The sequence below is a fragment of the Ovis canadensis genome, chromosome 2 (genome assembly GCF_042477335.2).
Source record: "Ovis canadensis isolate MfBH-ARS-UI-01 breed Bighorn chromosome 2, ARS-UI_OviCan_v2, whole genome shotgun sequence".
NCBI lineage: Eukaryota > Metazoa > Chordata > Mammalia > Artiodactyla > Bovidae > Ovis > Ovis canadensis.
The window spans coordinates 155,370,422-155,389,789 of record NC_091246.1 but is presented as its reverse complement, the minus strand read 5'-3'; the positions used below and the strand labels follow the sequence as shown (position 1 = coordinate 155,389,789).

Genomic DNA, 19,368 nt, shown 5'->3' with positions numbered 1-19,368 from the left:
TGACAAAGAAAAGTGAAAGTGAAGTCACTCAGTCGTGTCCGACTCTTAGCGACCCCATGGACTGCAGCCTGCCAGGCTCCTCCATCCATGGGATTTTCCAGGCAAGAGTACTGGAGTGGGGTGCCATTGCCTACCTTGACTCAAAGCTTTCTTTTTTAATGTTCCTGGGAATTAAAATCTGTCTATTCATTTTATAGCTGTATCTGAAGGCACTAATGATACATTTTAAAATTTCCAATGGCAATAAACATTTCTGACATAATAGTATCCTGAACTAAAGATTTTTCAGTAACAATATTTACTTTATCTGTCTAAATGTATTTAAGGCATATGTACTACTACCAGATACTTACCACTTTAAGCACCTTACAAAAAACAAAACCCCAGTATCTCCTTGTTTGCCCATTTGTTTAACATTTACTTAGTGCCTCCATCTTGCAAGGACTGACTTCTGATCAGAAGACAGAATTTTCAAATTCTATTCTTCATGGAGCTTGTAATAAATTTCAGTGGATACATATCCTTTAGTATTTTGCCACCACGTTTTGATTAATCAATCATCCCAAATGCTACTTATCACTTCTTTTTATTTGAATCTCACCTCTACTGCTAGGTGCAGTTGCAATGTCACATCCACAAAGCCTACAAATGATTTGATTCATCTTGTATTACAACACATTCTATTAACTCCTAATTGCTAGAAACTTAGCTGCTTATCTCAAACACAGAAGCCAACAGTCCAGGGACTTTTACTCATGTGGCATTACAGTGCAAACTCATTACTGGTAGAAAAAGGCCAAACAGATAATAATCTTTAGAAACTGTTCAAAATTTAAAGCTGTGAATGGGACTTCACCAGCAGTCCAGTGGTTAAGATTTCACCTTCCAGTGCAGGGGATTCAGGTTCAACCTCTGGTCTAGAGCTATGATCCCACATTGTTGCTGCATGCATGCTCAGTTATGTAAGACTCTTTGCAACCCCATGGACTGTAGCCCACCAGACTCCTCTGTCCATGGGATTTCCCAGGCAAGAATACTGGAGTGGGGTGCCATTTCCTCCTACAGGGGCTCTTCAAGACCCAGGGATCAAACCTACGGCTTACACATCTCTTGCATTGGCTGGCAGATTCTTTACCATCCCACATAACTTGTAGCTGAAAAAACAAAATATAAAACAGAATCAATATTGTAACAAATTCGATAAAGACTTTTTAAAATGGTCCATAAAAAAAATCTTTTAAAAAATGTGAAGTAATGAAAAAGTATCCACCTTCAAATTGTCTCGAGTCTGACTAATAAATGGAGAAATATACCATGTTCATGGATTGGAAGAATTAATATAGTGAAAATGAGTATACTACCCAAAGCAATTTACAAATTCAATGCAATCCCTATCAAGCTACCAGCCATATTTTTCACAGAACTAGAACAAATAATTTCAAGATTTGTATGGAAATACAAAAAACCTCGAATAGCCAAAGCAATCTTGAGAAAGAAGAATGGAACTGGAGGAATCAACTTGCCTGACTTCAGGCTCTACTACAAAGACACAGTCATCAAGACAGTATGGTACTGGCACAAAGACAGACATATAGATCAATGGAACAAAATAGAAAGCCCAGAGATAAATCCACACACATATGGACACCTTATCTTTGACAAAGGAGGCAAGAATATACAATGGAGTAAAGACAATCTCTTTAACAAGTGGTGCTGGAAAAACTGGTCAACCACTTGTAAAAGAATGAAACTAGATCACTTTCTAACACCGCACACAAAAATAAACTCAAAATGGATTAAAGATCTAAATGTAAGACCAGAAACTATAAAACTCCTAGAGGAGAACATAGGCAAAACACTCTCAGACATAAATCACAGCAGGATCCTCTATGATCCACCTCCCAGAATTCTGGAAATAAAAGCAAAAATAAACAAATGGGATCTAATTAAAGTTAAAAGCTTCTGCACAACAAAGGAAAATATAAGCAAGGTGAAAAGACAGCCTTCTGAATGGGAGAAAATAATAGCAAATGAAGCAACTGACAAACAACTAATCTCAAAAATATACGAGCAACTTATGCAGCTCAATTCCAGAAAAATAAACGACCCAATCCAAAAAATGGGCCAAAGAACTAAATAGACATTTCTCCAAAGAAGACATAGAGATGGCTAACAAACACATGAAAAGATGCTCAACATCACTCATTATTAGAGAAATGCAAATCAAAACCACAATGAGGTACCACTTCACACCAGTCAGAATGGCTGCGATCCAAAAATCTGCAAGCAATAAATGCTGGAGAGGGTGTGGAGAAAAGGGAACCCTCCTATACTGTTGGTGGGAATGCAAACTAGTACAGCCACTATGGAGAACAGTGTGGAGATTCCTTAAAAAATTGCAAACAGAACTACCTTATGACCCAGCAATCCCACTGCTGGGCATACACACCGAGGAAACCAGAATTGAAAGAGACACATGTACCCCAATGTTCATCGCAGCACTGTTTATAATAGCCAGGACATGGAAACAACCTAGATGTCCATCAGCAGATGAATGGATAAGAAAGCAGTGGTACATATACACAATGGAGTATTACTCAGCCATAAAAAAGAATTCATTTGAATCAGTTCTGATGAGATGGATGAAACTGGAGCCGATTATACAGAGTGAAGTAAGCCAGAAAGAAAACCACCAATACAGTATACTAGCACATATATATGGAATTTAGAAAGATGGCAATGACGACCCTGTATGCAAGACAGCAAAAAAGACACAGATGTGTATAACGGACTTTTGGACTCAGAGGGAGAGGGAGAGGGTGGGATGATTTGGGAGAATGGCATTCTAACATGTATACTATCATGTAAGAATCGAATTGCCAGTCTATGTCTGATGCAGGATACAGCATGCTTGGGGCTGGTGCATGGGGATGACCCAGAGAGATGTTATGGGGAGGGAGGTGGGAGGGGGGCTCATGTTTGGGAACGCATGTAAGAATTAAAGATTTTAAAATTAAAAAAAAATAAAAATAAAAATAAAGAAATAAAAATTATGTTCAGGATGAAGAATTGCTAGTGCTATAACAGAGACAGTTTCCAGAGGCTTAAAGAAATTGGAAAAGCCTTTACCTTGTTTTCTATGTTTATACAAACTGCAGTCCTCCAAGTCATTCTGAATCAAAAATGGTGTGAGCAATAAAATATTAAATTCCTCCCTTGTGATGCTTTCATCCTACAAACTGAATACTCTACCTCACTTGCCTTTTCTACCTGATGGGTATCTAGTTATATTTCCAAGTTTAATTCAAATGGACTTCTGGGATTTATCACACTGTATTGTAATGTACAGTAGTAATGTCATTGCGTTCTCTCCTCCAAAACTATAAGTTCTTTGATGGGAGACTATTTGGGAACCATGACTGATGGACCCTCCAAATACCTAGCATTTTGTGGGCATCAATAAATATTTGTCAGCTTTAAAAAAAAAAATTGTCTCGAGTCTGAAATATTTGAGCTATGAATACTATCTCTTATTATTAGTAAAAATCACTTAATCACGTTATCCCAATAAAATTTTCAAAGTATTTAAAATAGAAAACTATTTCAAAATAGTTTTAAAATATCAATGAAAAGCATACTACATACATGTTAGATTATAACGCCACAAAGGATATGGACATAAAGTTCTCAAATTCTTTATCTTGCCACCTGTCTTAAACTAAGGAATCTATCTTAAATGTATTAAACTCACCTTAAAATTATTTTAAATAATCAAAAATATAAGTAATGCTAGATAGCCAGCTGTTCACCTTTTAGATAAATGATCTTTTAAAAAGCTTTGAGAATTCGGCATTAATACTATATTTCTACATCATATTTTAAACATCTATAATAATTTTGAATAATATATAGAAAGTTTTATTCATATATTATGAAGAGTCTGCATTTTCTATTTAAAAATAAGATGTAAAAAATACATCTCTCCCAAGAAGATGCAATAGTGCATCTGAAAAAATTATAATAAAGACCTTTTTTTGGGCCGCTCAGCACAGCTTGTAGGATCTTTTAGTTCTCCAATAAGGGATCTTGGCCTGCTCCTACAGTGAAAATGCCAAGTCCTAACCACTGGACTGGGCTTCCCTGGTGGCTCAGTGGTAAAGAATCTGCCTGCAATGCAGGAGATGCCAATTTCATCCCTGGGTAGCAAAGATCCCCTGGAGAGGGAAATGGCAACCCACTCCAGTATTCTTCCAGGGAAAATCTACAGAGAAGCCTGGTGGGCTATAGTCCATAGGGTTGCAAAGAATCCCATGGACAGAAGTGCCTGGTGGGCTACAGTCCATAGGGTTGCAAAGAGTCAGACACAACTGAGCACATTGCACAACCACTGGATCACCAGGGAATTCCCAATGATGGTTATTTGAAAGAAATTGAGAGAATGAATGCATACCTTCAACTGAATCACTTAAAAATCTTTTTCAAAACAGCTATCTATAAACTTTTAAAATGTCCTTTTGCTCCTTTCAAATTACAGAAAGATACCATAAGTCAATTAATTTCTATTCATGCATGTATAATATAAAATAAATAATTGAATTGTTTTTGTTTTACTTCACTTGCTATTGACAATTTATTTGCAGATGGCAATTTCTACCCCCAAAGACTGTTAATTAAATAATGAAGTCTGGCAATTCAAAGATACTACTTTTTTCCCTGATATCGGATTTGCAATTTATAAAATAACTATAAGAGTGTGACTAATTGTAATTTCCATTTAACAGAATCTTTTTACACTATTTATTATTATTTATTCTATACTATTTTATTTAATTAGCTTGGGCTTCTAGGACAAATGGACTGGATGGCTTAAACAACAGACATCTCTTACAATTCTGGAGGCTAGAGAGTCCAGGATCAAGTTACGTGCAGATTTGGTGTCTGGTAAGGCTCCACTTTCTGGTTTGCAAACAGTTCCTTTCTCACTGTATGCTCAAATGACTCTCCTCCTCTCCTTCAGTCGCTCCTTACAGAGACACTAATTCCATTATGCGGATCCCACTGTTGTTTCTGTTCAATCCCTAAGTCATGTCTGACTCTTTGCAACCCCATGAACTACAGCATTGCCAGGCTTCCCTGTCCTCTATCTTTGAGTTTGCTCAAATTCACGTGCATTGAGTCAGTGATGCCATCCAGCCGTCTCATCCTCTGTTGCCCCCTTTTACTCTTGACCTCAATTTTCCCCAGCATCGGGGTTTTTTCAAATGAATTGGTTCTTTGCATCAGGTGGCCACATATTGAAACTTCAGCTTCAGCATCAGTCCTTCCAGTGAATATTTAGGGTTGATTTCCTTTGGGATAGACTGGTTTGATTTCCTTGCAGTCCAAGGGACTCTTGAGTCTTCCCTAGCATCACAATTTGAAAGCATCAATTTTTTGGTGCTCAGCCTTCTTTATGGTTCAAAACTCACATCTGTACTGGTAAAACCACAGCGTTGACAGCATGGACCTTTGTCAGTAAAGTGATGTCTCTGTTTTTTAACATGGTGTCTAGGTTTATCATAGCTTTCCTGCCAAGGAAAAAACATCTTTCCTGGTTGCAGTCACCATCCGCAGAGATTTTAGAGACTGAGAAAATAAAATGTCACTGTTTCCACTTTTCTCCCTTCTATTTGCCATGAAGTGATGGAACCAGATGCCATGATTGTAGTTCTTTGAATGCTGAGTTTTAAGCCAGGTTTTTCGACTCTCCTCTTTCACCTTCATTAAGAGGCTCTTTAGTTCCCCTTCACTTTCTGACAGTAGAATGACATCATCTGCATATCTGAGGTTATTGATATGTCTCCCAGCAATCTTGATTCCAGTGTGTGCTTCCTCCAGCTTGGCATTTTGCATGATGTACTCTGCATATGTTAAATAAGCAGGGTGACAATATATAGCCTTGACGTACTCCTTTCCCAATCTGGAACCAATCTGTTGTTCAATGTTCGGTTTTAACTGTTCATTCTTGTCCTGCATACAGATTTCCTAGGAAACAGGTAAGCTGGTCTGGTAGTTCTATCTCTTGAAGAATTTTTCACAGTTTGCTGTGATCCACATAGGCACAGGCTTTAGTGTAGTCAATAAAGCAGATGTTGTTTTGGAATTCTCTAGTTTTCTTTATGATCCAAAGGATGTTGCCAATTTGATCTCTGGTTCATCTGCCTTTTCTAAATCCAGCTAGTAAATCTGGAAGTTCTCACTTCACATACTGCTATAGCCTAGAGCATTACCTTGCTAGCATGTGAAATGAGCACAATTGTATGGAAGTTTGAACATTCTTTAGCATTGACATTCTTTAGTACTGAAATGAAAACTGAACTTTTCCAGTCCTGTGGCCATTCCTGAGTTTTCTAAATTTGTTCATAAGTTGAGTGCAGCACTTTCACAGCATCATCTTTTAGGATTTGAAATAGCTCACCTGGAATTTCACCACCTCCTCTAGCTTTGTTCTTAGTAATACTTCCTAAGGCCCACTTGACTTTATACTCCAGGATGCTTGGCTCTAGGTGAATGACCACACCATCATGGTTATCTGGGTCATTAAGAACTTTTTTGTATAGTTTTCTGTGTATCCTTGTCACCTCTCGTTAATCTCTTCTGCTTCTGTTAGGTCTTTGCCATTTCTTTCCTTTACTGTGCTCATCTTTGCATGAAATGTTCCCTTGGTATCTCCAGTTTCTTAAAGAGATCGCCAGTCTTTCCCATTCTATTATTTTCCTCTGTTTCTTTGCATTATTCACTCAATGTCTCTCCTTGCTATTCTCTGGAACTCTGTATTCAGTTGGGTATGTCTTTCCTTTACTCCTCTGCCTTTCACTTCTCTTCTTTTCTCAGCTATTTGTAAGGCCTCCTCAGACAACCACTTTGCCGTCTTGCATTTCTTTTCCTTGGGGATGGTTTCGGTCACCACTTCCTGTACAATGTTACAAATCTCCATCCATAGTTCCTCAGGTACCCTACCAAATCTAATTCCTTGAATATATTCATGACCTCTATTGTATAATCATAAGGGATTTGATTTAGGTCATACCTGAATGATGTAGTGGTTTTCCCTACTGTCTTCAAATTAAGCCTCAACTTTGCAATAAAGAGCTGATGATCTGAGCCACAGTCAGCTCCACGTCTTGTCTTTGCTGACTGTACAGAGCTTCTCCATCTTCAGCTACAAAGAATATAATCAATCTGATTTTTCCATGACATAATCTAAACCTAGTTATCTCCCAAAGGTACCACCTCCAAATATCATCACATTAGAGGTTTCGGGATTCAACATATGAATTTGGGGCAATATAAGCATTCAGTCTACAACTAATGGAATGATTATTATAAAGTATTCTATAAATTAAACTAACTGTTTAATTATAGTTAAACTAGACAGCTATCATAAAAGTAAATATATATATAAATTTTACAGAGCAAATATTAAAGTGGCATTTAGTTACATATATAACTGAATATATCTGACTAGTCTAGGTACACAGAATCTGCTGATTCTTAATTTTTTTCCTCTAAGTAACAAATTTTTCTGTAAGTAATGATGGTTATTCTAATACACTTCTTGATTTTAAAAAAAGACTTCATGGTTTAAGAGCAATTTTAGGATTGAAATTGAGAGGAAGGTATAAACATTTCCTATACACCAGCCACCATTCACACATGCAGAGCTTCCCCCATCACCAATCACTTTCACCAAATGGTACATCTTTCTGTTTTTTTTTTTTTAATTTAACCAAGGAAGAGCCAAGAAAGGCAATGCCAAAGAATGCTCAAACTACTGCACAATTGCACTAATCTCACACGCTAGTAAAGTAATGCTCAAAATTCTCCAGCCCAGGCTTCAGCAATATGTGAACCATGAACTTCCTGATGTTCAAGCTGGTTTTAGAAAAGGCAGAGGAACCAGAGATCAAATTGCCAACATCCGCTGGATCATGGAAAAAGCAAGAGAGTTCCAGAAAAACATCTATTTCTGCTTTATTGACTATGCCAAAGCCTTTGACTGTGTGGATCACAATAAACTGGAAAATTCTGAGAGAGATGGGCATACCAGACCACCTGACCTGCCTCTTGAGAAATCTGTATGCAGGTCAGGAAGCAACAGTTAGAACTGGACAAGGAACAACAGACTGGTTCCAAACAGGAAAAGGAGTATGTCAAGGCTGTCTATTGTCACCCTGCTTATTTAACTTCTATGCAGAGTACATCATGAGAAACGCTGGACTGGAAGAAACACAAGCTGGAATCAAGATTGCCAGGAGAAATGTCAATAACCTCAGATATGCAGATGATAGCACCCTTATGGCAGAAAGTAAAGAGGAACTAAAAAGCCTCTTGATGAAAGTGAAAGAGAGGGAAAAAGTTGGCTTAAAGCTCAACATTCAGAAAACGAAGATCATGGCATCTGGTCCCATCACTTTATGGGAAATAGATGGGGAAACCGTAGAAACAGTGTCAGGCTTTATTTTTGGGGGCTCCAAAATCACTGCAGATGGTGATTACAGCCATGAAATTAAAAGACGCTTACTCCTTGGAAGAAAAGTTATGACCAACCTAGATAGCATATTAAAAAGCAGAGACATTACTTTACCGACTAAGGTCCTTCTAGTCAAGGCTATGGTTTTTCCTGTGGTCATGTATGGATGTGAGAGTTGGACTGTGAAGAAGGCTGAACGCCGAAGAATTGATGCGTTTGAACTGTGGTGTTGCAGAAGGCTCTTGAGAGTCCCTTGGACTGCAAGGAGATCCAACCAGTCCATTCTGAAGGAGATCAACCCTGGGATTTCTTTGGAAGGAATGATGCTAAAGCTGAAGCTCCAGTACTTCAGACACCTCATGAGAAGAGTTGACTCATTGGAAAAGATTCTTATGCTGGGAGGGATTGGGGGCAGGAGGAGAAGGGGACGACCCAGGATGAGATGGCTGGATGGCATCACGAACTCGATGGACATGAGTCTGAGTGAACTCCGGGAGATGGTGATGGACAGGGAGGCGTGCTGCGATTAACGGGGTCGCAAAGAGTCCGACACAACTGTGTGACTGAACTGAATTGAACTGAAGGAAACGATCATCCAATGTAGCTGCAACATTCATTCTCACCAGCACTGTATGACAGTGACTGTGGCTCCACATACTTGCCAGCATTTGGTGGTGTCAGTATTCTAGATTTTGACCATTCTAATAGGTATATATATAGTGGTATCTTACCCTGGAGAAGGAAATGGCAACCCACTCCAGTACTCTTGCCTGGAAAATTCCATGGACTGAGGAGCCTGGTAGGCTACAGACCATGGGATCTCAAAGAGACACGACTGAGTGACTTCACTTTCACTTTCCTGGTGTTTTAATTTGCATTTCCCTGATGACATGTACAAATTCTTTCTATATGATGTGGAACATCTTTTCATATGATTGTTATCTGTATACCTTCTTGAGTGAAGTGTCTGTTAAGGACTTTGGCCCATTTTAAAAATCAAGTTGTTTCTTACTGTCAAGGTTTAAGTATTCTTTGCAGATTTTTGATAACAGATCTTCATTAAATGTCTTTTGCAATCAATTATTTTCTCCCCATCTGTGGCTTGACTTCTTATCCTCTTGTTTTTTTGTTTGTAATTAAAACAAATTTTTTTTTTTTAAATTTTGGCTGTCTGTATCTTCATTGCAACATTTGAGCCTGGACTTAGTAGTAGGGGCAGCCTGCAGCCTGCATACTCCAAGATGTCCTTTAGTTGCCCCAGGGCATGTGGGAATCTTTGTTCTCTGTCTAGGGATTGAACCCATGTCCCCTGCATTGGAAGGCAGATTCTTAACCACTGGAAGGCAGGTTCTTAACTATGGGACCACCAGGGGCATCCATCATTATCTTGTGATTGTTCTTTCATAGAGCATAAGTTTTAAATGTAAATGGAGTCCTGCTTTATCAATTATTTATTTCCTGGGTCATGTCTTTGATGTTACACCTAATAAGGCATTACCATGCTAAATATTATGTAAGTTTTCTCCTACGTTATCTTCTATAGTTTTACAATCTTGAGTTTTACATTTAGGTATGTGATCTATTTTGAGTTCATTCTTAGGTGAAGAATTCAAGTTTGTGTCAAGATTTATTTTTTTGCAAGTATTAATAGATATCCATTTGTTGAAGGGACTTTGTTCCATTGTATTGCTTTATTCCTTTGTCAAAAGGCAGTGGACTATATTTATGAAGGTATATTTCTGAGCTCTCCATTGTGTTCCATTGATCTATTTGTCTGTTCTTTCACCAATACAACACTCTCCTTATTACTGTAGCTTTAGAATAAGTTTTGAAATTGAATAGAAGCAGTCCTCCAACTTTGTTTTTCTCCTTCAATGCTGAGGTTGCTATTCTGAGTTTTTTTCCATCTTCATATAAACTTTAGAATTAGCTTGTTCACATCCCAAATAACCTGCTGTGATTTTAACTGGGATAGTATTGTATTAATAGATCAAGTTGGAAAAAACTGACTTTCTGACAATATTGACTACTTCTAACTATGGAATCTATCTCATTTAGTTTTACTTGGAATTTAATTTTTTTCCTCTAGTTTCCTAAGGTGGAAATGTTAATTTTAGATTTTTATTCTTTTCTAGTATTTGCTTTCAACACTATAAATTTCCCTCTAAGCAAAGTTTTCACTGAATCCACAAACTTTAATAACTTGTATTTTCATTTTCATTAATTTTAAAATATATGTTTAAAATTCTAAACTTTTGAGATTTCTTCTTTGATCCACATATTATATGGAAGCTTACTGCTTAATCTCCATATATTTTGGAACTTCCCAACTGTCTTTCTGTGACTGATTCCTAGTTTATTCCACTATGGTTGAGACCAAAGCACCCTATGACTTCTAGTCTTGAAAAAATTCTAAGGTGTGTTTTATGTCCCAGAAAGTGGTAGATATTCCATTTAAGCTTGAGATAAATGTAAATTCTATTGTTTTGAATGAAACAATCTATCAATGTCAATTATATCCAGTTGAGTGAAAGTGTTGTTGAGTTCAAATAGTCTTTACTGATTTTCAGCTGGCTAGATTGTTCCTTTCTGAGTGAGCTGTGTAGAAATCTTTGACTGTAACAGGGAATTAATCTATTTTTCCCTTAGTACTATCAGCATTTGCCTCGTCTGATGTTAATAGATGCATATACATTAAAAATTGTTATATCTTCTTGAAGAACTGAGCCCTTTATTATTATGCAATCCTCTTCTTTAACTTTCCTTACTTGAAGTCTGCTTTGTCTGAAATTAAAATAGCTAACTCCTGCTTTATGGTATATTTTTCTCTATCCATTTACTTCTTAAAGTAATTTTTTGTGTTTGCTTTTTTGCCTGTGCTGGGTCTTTGTTGTTTCATGGGCTTTTCTCTAGTTGTGGTAAGCTGGGACTACTCTCTAACTGCAGTTTGCAGGCTTCTCATTGTCATGACTTCTCGTTGTGGAGCACAGGATCTGGGGCACAAAAGCTTCAGTAGTTGTGGAACATGGACTCAGTAGTTGCAGTCCCCAAACTCTAGAGCATACCCTCAATAGTTGTGGTGCAAGGCCTTAATTCCTTGGCATGCAGGATTTTCCCAGATTAGGGACCAAACCCAAACCCAACTAGGGACCAACTGGCAGAAAGATTCTTTACCACTGAGCCACCAAGGAAACCCTCTATCCATTTATTTTTAATCTACATTTCATAAGTATCTTCCTGTAGACAACTTATATCTGGGTCTTATTTGTTGATCCACCATGATGATCTCTGTGTCTTTAATTTGGTGCATTTCAACCACTGACATTTAACATGGCTACTGATATATTTGGATTAATATCTACCATATCTGTTACTGTTTCATATTTGTTGCCCTTGTTCTTTGTTCCTATTTTTATCTTCCATGCCCATTTGAATGCAGAGTTCCAAAGAATAGCAAGGAGAGATAAGAAAGCCTTCGTCAGCGATCAATGGAAATAATTAGAGGAAAACAATAGATTAGGAAAGACTAGAGATCTCTACTAGAAAATCAGAGATACCAAGGGAACATTTCATCCAAAGGTGAGCAGAATAAAGGACAGAAATGGTATGGACCTAACAGAAGCAGAAGATATTAAGAAGAGGTGGCAAGAATACACAGAAGAACTATACAAAAAAGATCTTCATGACCCAGATAATCACATTGGGGTGATCACTCACCTAGAGCCAGACATCCTGGAATGTGAAGTCAAGTGGGCTTTAGGAAGCATCACTACGAACAAAGGTAGTGGAGGTGATGGCATTCCAGTTGAGCTATTTAGAATCCTAAAAGATGATGCTGTGAAAGTGCTGCACTCAACCTATAAACAAATTTGGAAAACTCAGCAGTGGCTATAGGACTGGAAAAGGTCAGTTTTCATTCCAATCCCTAAGAAAGGCAATGCCAAAGAATGCTCAAACTACCACACAATTGCACTCATCTCACATGCTAGTAATGCTCAAAATTCTCCAAGCCAGGCTTCAGCAATACGTGAACCGTGAACTTCCTGATGTTCAAGCTGGTTTTAGAAAAGGTGGAGGAACCAGAGATCAAATTGCCAATGTCCATTTGATCACTGAAAAAGCAAGAGTTCCAGAAAAACATCTATTTCTGCTTTATTGACTATGCCAAAGCCTTTGACTGTGTGGATCACAATAAACTGTGGAAAATTCTGAGAGAGATAGGAATATCAGACTACGTGACCTGCTTCTTGAGAAACCTGTATGCAGGTCAGGAAGCAACAGTTAGAACTGGACATGGAACAAAAGACTGGTTCCAAATAGGAAAAGGAGTCTGTCAAGGTTGTATATTGTCACCCTGCTTATTTAACTTATATGTAGACTAAATCATAAGAAATACTGGGCTGGAAGAAGCACAAGCTGGAATCAAGATTTCTGGGGGAAAAAAAAAGATTGCTGGGAGAAATATCAATATACCTCAGATATGCAGATGATAGCACCCTTATGGCAGAAAGTGAAGAAGAACTAAAGAACCTCTTAATGAAAGTGAAAGAAGAGAGTGAAAAAGTTGGCTTAAAGCTCAACATTCAAAAAACTAAGATCATGGCATTTGGTCCCATCACTTCATGGGAAATAGATGGGAAACAGTGGAAACAGTGAGAGCCTTTATTTTGAGGGGCTCCAAAATCACTGCGGATGGTGATTGCAGCCATGAAATTAAAAGATGCTTACTCCTTGGAAGGGAAGTTATGGCCAACCTAGATAGCATATTAAAAAGCAGAGACATTACTTTGCCAACAAAGGTCCGTCTAGTCAAGGCTATGGTTTTTCCAGTAGTCATGCGTGAATGTGAGAGTTGGATAATAAAGAAAGCTGAGCACCAAAGAATTGATGCTTTTGAACTGTGGTATTGGAGAAGACTCTTGAGAGTCCCTGGGACTGCAAGGAGATCCAACCAGTCCATTCTAAAGGAGGTCAGTCCTGGGTGGTCATTGAAAGGACTGATGTTGAAGTTGAAACTCCAATATTTTGGCCACCTCATGCAAAGAGCTGACTCATTTGAAAAGACCCTGATGTTGGAAAAGATTGAGGGCAGGAAGAGAAGGGGACAACAGAGGATGAGATGGTTGGACGGCATCACCGATTCAGTGGACGAGTTTGGGTAAACTCAAGGAGTTGGTGATGGACAGGGAGGCCTGGCATGCTGCAGTTTATGGGGTCACAAAGAGTTGGACACGACTGACTGACTGAACTGAACTCCTTTTCTGCCTTGTGTGTTTGAAGTATAGCTGATTTACAATATTTCATTAGTTTCAGATGTACAGCAAAGTGATGATTTGGAGATACACACACATATACACTCATTTTTTAATTTTAAAATTCATTTTTGCTGTATTGGGCTTTGTTGGTGCATGAGCTCTTCTCTGCCTGCAGTGAGTGTGTTACTGTTTACTGAGGTGCTACGGTTTCTCACTGTGGTTGCTTTGCTTATCATGGAGCACCAGCTCCAGGGCATGTGGGCTTCAGTAGCTGTAGCCCATGGGTTCTGTAGTTGTGGCTCTCAGGCTCTAGATCGTGGGCTCAGTAGTTGCTCTGCAGCACGTGCAATCTTCCAGGATCAGGTATCAAACCCATGTCTCCTGCACTGGTGGGCAGATTCTTTTTACTGAGCTTCCAGGGAAGCCCCTACACTGTTTTTGAAAAATTTTTTTTTATTATAGCTTATTATGATATTGCATATCATTTCCTGTGCTACACAGTAAAACTTTAATTGTCTATTTTATATAGTGTGCATATATATAGTGCGGTAGTGAGCATCTGTTAATTCCATACTCCCAATTTATTCCTCCCCTCTTCCCCTTTGGTAACCATAAATTTGTCTTCCATTTGTGAGTCTGTTCCTGTTTAGTAAATAGATCAATTTCTACTATTTTTTAGAAGCCATATATGTGATAGCATACAATATTTGTCTATATCTGACTTATTTCACTTAGCTTAATAATCTCTACATCCATCCATGTAGCTATAAATGTCAGTTTCACTCTTTTTTAAATGACTAATATTTCACTACATGTATATGTGTGTGTATATATATCACATATTCTTTATCTGTTCATCTGTTCATAGACACTTAGGTTGCTTCCATATCTTGGCTATTGTAAACAGTGCTGCTATGAACACTGGGGTGCATGTATCTTTTCCAATTAGAGTTTTTATTTCTTTCTGGATATATGCCCAGGAATGGAACTGCTGGATCATATGGTAACTTCATTTTCAGTTTTTTAATGAGCTTCCCATAGTGACTGCACCAATTTACATTCCCACCAACAAAAAAGGGTTCCCTTTTCATCACACTCTCTTCAGCATTTATTTGTAGACTTTTTGAAGATGGCCTTTCTCACTGGAGTGAGGTGATACCTCACTACAGTTTTGATCTGCATTTCTCCAATAATTAGCAATGCTGAGCATATTTTCATGTGTCTGCTAGCCATCTGTATGTCATTTGGAGAAATGTCTATTTAGGTCTTCTGCCCAATTTTTGGTTCTTTTTTTATTAGTAGTAAATTTATTTATTTTTGGTTGCACTGGGTCTTCGTTGCTTTGCATGGGCTTTCTCTAGTTGTAGCAAGTGGGTGCTACTCTTTGTTGTAGGGCATGGACTTCTCATTGCAGTGGCTGCTCTTGTTGTGGATCACCAACTCTAGACATTCAGATTTTAGTAGTTGTAGCACATGGGCTCAGTAGTTGCAGCACATGGGCTTCAGGGGACACAGGCTAGAGTAGTTATAGCTCCGGGCCTGGCAGTTGCAGCTCAGAGGCTCTAGAGCACAGGCTCAGTAGCTGTGGTGCACAGACTTAGTTGTTACCTGGCATGTGGAATCTTCCCAGACCAGGGATCAAACCCACATCCCCTGCATTGGCAGGCAGATTCTTATCCACTGTGCTACTAAGGAAGTTCCTTCTGCCCATTAAAAAAAATTTTTTCCATCAATGAGTTGTATAAACTGTTAATATATTTTGGAAATTAAGCCCTTGTGGGTTGCATTGTTTGCAAACATTTTCTCCCATTAACCGTCTTTTCGTTTATGATTTTGTTTAATGTGTAAAAATTTCTATGTTTGATTGGGTCCTATTTTATTTTTTCTTTTATTTCTATTGCTTTGGGAGACTGAGCTAAGGAAATACTGCTACAGTTTATGTAAGAGGCTATTTGCCTATGCTCTCTTCTAAGAGTTTATGGTGTCATGTCTTATATTTAAGTCTTTAAATCATTTTGAGTTTATTTTTGTGTATGCTCTGAGGGGGTGGTCTAACTTCATTGATCCACATGTGGCTGTCCAGTTTTCCCAACACCACTTGCTAAAGCGATTGTTTTTTCACCACTGTACATTCTTGCCTCCTCTGTTCATAACTAATTGACCACAGTATGTGTGGATTCTTCTCAGGGCTTTTTTTTCTGTTCAACTGATTAATACATCTGTTTTTGTCTCAATATCACACTGTTTTGATTACTGTAGCTTTGTAGTATTTTCTGAATTCTGGAAGGATTATGCCACCCGGTTTGTTCTACTTCCTCATGATTGCTTTGGCAATTACTGGTCTTTTCTGATTCCATATAAATTTTAGGATTATTTGTTCTAGCTCTATGAAAAATGTTATGGGTAATTAGATAGGGATTGCATTAAATCTGTAGATTGCTTTGGGCAGTCCAGCCATTTTAACTGTATTAATTCTTCCAATCCAAGAGCATAGATTTTTTTCATTGCCTTGAATCTTCTTAAATTTCCAATTTTTATAGTTCTAAATATGTATCTTTTACCTCCTTGATTACTACATTCACAACTATTTTCTTTTTTCATGCAATTTTAAAGAGAATTTTAACTTTCTCTTTCTGGTATTTCATTGCTAGTGTAAAGAAATGCAACAGGTTTCTATATATTACTCTTTTATCCTGCTCTCTTGATTAACTCAGTTAACAGTTCTCATAGTTTTTATGCGGAGTTTTTAGGGTTTTCTAGATGGAGTATCAGGCATCTGTATCAAATGACAAATTTTACCTCTTCCCTTCCAACTTGGATGCCTTTCATTTCTTTTTCTTCTCTGACTTATGTGGCTAGGACTTCCAATACAATGTTGAATAGTAATGGTGAGAATGGGCATCCTTGTCTTATTCTAGAATTTACCAGAAGACTTTCAGCTTTTCACCATTTGGTATTTTGTTGGCTGTGGGCTTGTCCCAAATGGCTTTTATTATGTTGAGGTATCTTCCCTCTATATTCACTTTAGGAAGAGTTTTTATCAGGAATAAATGTTGATTTTTGTTGTTGTTTAATTTTATCGAATGCTTTTTCTCCATTTGTAGAGATGATCATGGAATTTTTGTCTTTTTCTGTTAATGTGGTATATCAAATTAATTGATTTGCATATGTTGAACAATCCTGGTGACCCTGGAATGAAACTCATTTGATCACAGAGCATGATCCTTTCTATATGTTGTTGGATTGTTTGCTAAAATTTTGTTGAGGATTTTTACATCTATATTCATCAAAAATATTGACCTGTAATTTTCTTTTTTGGTAGTGTCTTTGTCTGGCTTTGGTATCAGGGTGATGGTGGCTTGACACAATGATTTTGGGAGAGCTCCCTTCTCTTCAATCTTTTGGAAGAGTTTGAGAAGAACAGATATAAGTTTTGTTTGGTGGAATTGCCCAGTGAAGCCATCCAGTCTTGGACTGTTGCTGGAATGAGTTTTTAAATTACAAATTCTACTTTAATTCTAGTGATTGGTCTGTTCAAATTATCAGTTTCATCTTGATTCAGTTTTGATGGGATGTATGCTTCTAGAAACGTGTCCATGTCTTCTAGGTTTTCCAATTTGTTGGCATATAACTGTTCACAGTATTCTCTTATCTGTCTCTTATGGTCTTGTGTGTGTGTGTGTGTGTGTGTGTGTGTGTGTGTGTGTGTGCATGCTTCTAATTTTAATTTCAAGTTCTAGTTTAATTTAATTCTAATTTCAAGTTCTTTCCAAAAACAAGGCCCCAGGAAATCCCAGGTTCAATATGCTCCTAGGCTTGGTCCACTGCTGTCTTGTATTCACAGGTAGGTGTTCATTCACCAACAGGAAAGCCCAGGATAGATGTGATAAAACAGGACTTCCTTCTTCATGGCATGAGCCCTTTGCTGGTTTCAGAGGTGGACAGTGGTTATCAGAGAAAACACACAGGAACTTTTCCTTGGAACTGAGGTGGGATGAAAAGTTTGTTGTGAACATCACTATGTTTTCCCTGACCCTTTGCCTCCAGTTTCTGAAGATATATTCTAGCAGAAAACAATCTTCCTTGAAGATACTGAGTGAAAATTTCATAAAACAGAAACACACACTTCCAGTGCACTCTGTTTTCAAGTACACTGGGTTTAGTTCAGCTGCCAGATGAGCTGATGGGTTCACCTCAATAGCCAGGTGAGCCTACTTCCTTGATGAAGCCCACTCTATTCTTTGTAGTGTGATCAGCCATTGAGAGTTGGAAAGGGTGCAGGAATCCTGCAATCACCTGGAAATTCTTCCCTGGGAAGGCAATTTCATGAATGAGGTCTTCTAAGCAAATAACATCAAACTTCCCCAGGTGCTTCTCAATTACTGTGTTGTCTGTCAGAGGAATGGTCTTGACCTTGTTTTTGACCTTGGCTTGTCCACATTTCAAGATGAGTTCCTGAACAGACTTCAGATTTGGAAATTCCCAGGTCACATAGGGTTCCACAATACAAAGCCTCTTTATGGTTGGAGGGGTCACTTTCATAAAGACATCACCAAAAATCTTATTCAGGCAAAATCTTGCAATTGTCCTCTGCACCAGAGAACTCACCCCATTAATCCTTTCAATATGTACAACAAAGGCCAAGGAATGTTTGTCTGGCACTTCCAAGCCACAAGGTTTCACTTTTAGCCATCTGAGCTGCACCCTGTCCCATAGTTGCTGCCAGGAATCATCCATGAACCACTCTAGTCACTTAAACTTGATCTCTTTTCATTTCCTCTGCTCCTTCCTTTGCAAAAGTGCCTGTTTTGCCTGGGTGGCTTTGAAGGCCTGATAAGCCTTCTTCTTCTTCATGAGAGTCTCTGGAACGAAAGAACGAAATCTTTCTTCTTGGCTCTTCCTCCACCATTTTTCCAACACTGCAGCTACTACTCATGTCTCTCTTGTGGTTTTAAATGAGCATTTTATAGGATTCCACTTTGTCTCCTTTCCTAGTCCATCAGCTATAGTTCATATTTTGATTTTTTATTGGTTTTATTAGGTTTTAATATGCAAGTCCAAATGCACTTTCAAATAACACTACTCCACTTCACATGTAGTATACCTCATAATAACAAAATAATTCTAATTTCTCCCTCCTATCCTTTGTTTCACTGCTATTATTCATTTCACTTATCTCTGGGTTTGGGAAGATCCCCAGGAGAAGGAAATAGCAACCCACTCCAGTATTCTTGCCTGGAAAATCCCATGGACAGAGAAGCCTGGAAGGCTACAGTCCATGGGGTTACAAGAGTCAGACACGACTTAAGAGACTAAAACAAAACAAACATATATGAGAATGCTGTGCTGTGCTATGCTGAGTTGTGTTTGACATTTTGTGACCCCATGAACTGAAGCTAGCCAGGCTTCTCTGTCCAAGGAATTTTCCAAGCAAGAATACTGGAGTGAGTTGTCATTTCCTATGCCAACATATGAGAATACTTAAGCATATATGCGGGCTTCCCAGGTGGTGCTAGTGATAAAGAATCCACCTGCCAATGTAGAAGATGCAAGAGATGCAAGTTGAATCCCTGGGTCAGGAAGATCCCCTGGAGTAGGAAA

At 38.2% G+C, this 19,368-nt stretch overlaps 1 protein-coding gene and 1 pseudogene across 29 annotated transcripts in view; both read right to left on the bottom strand.

Moving 5' to 3' along the window:
- Positions 1 to 19,368, bottom strand: part of BAZ2B (bromodomain adjacent to zinc finger domain 2B) — a 421,280-nt gene that overhangs the window by 394,669 nt on the left and 7,243 nt on the right. The gene's annotated exons all lie outside the window — the stretch shown is intronic.
- Positions 17,932 to 18,676, bottom strand: LOC138432427 (large ribosomal subunit protein uL30-like; annotated as a pseudogene).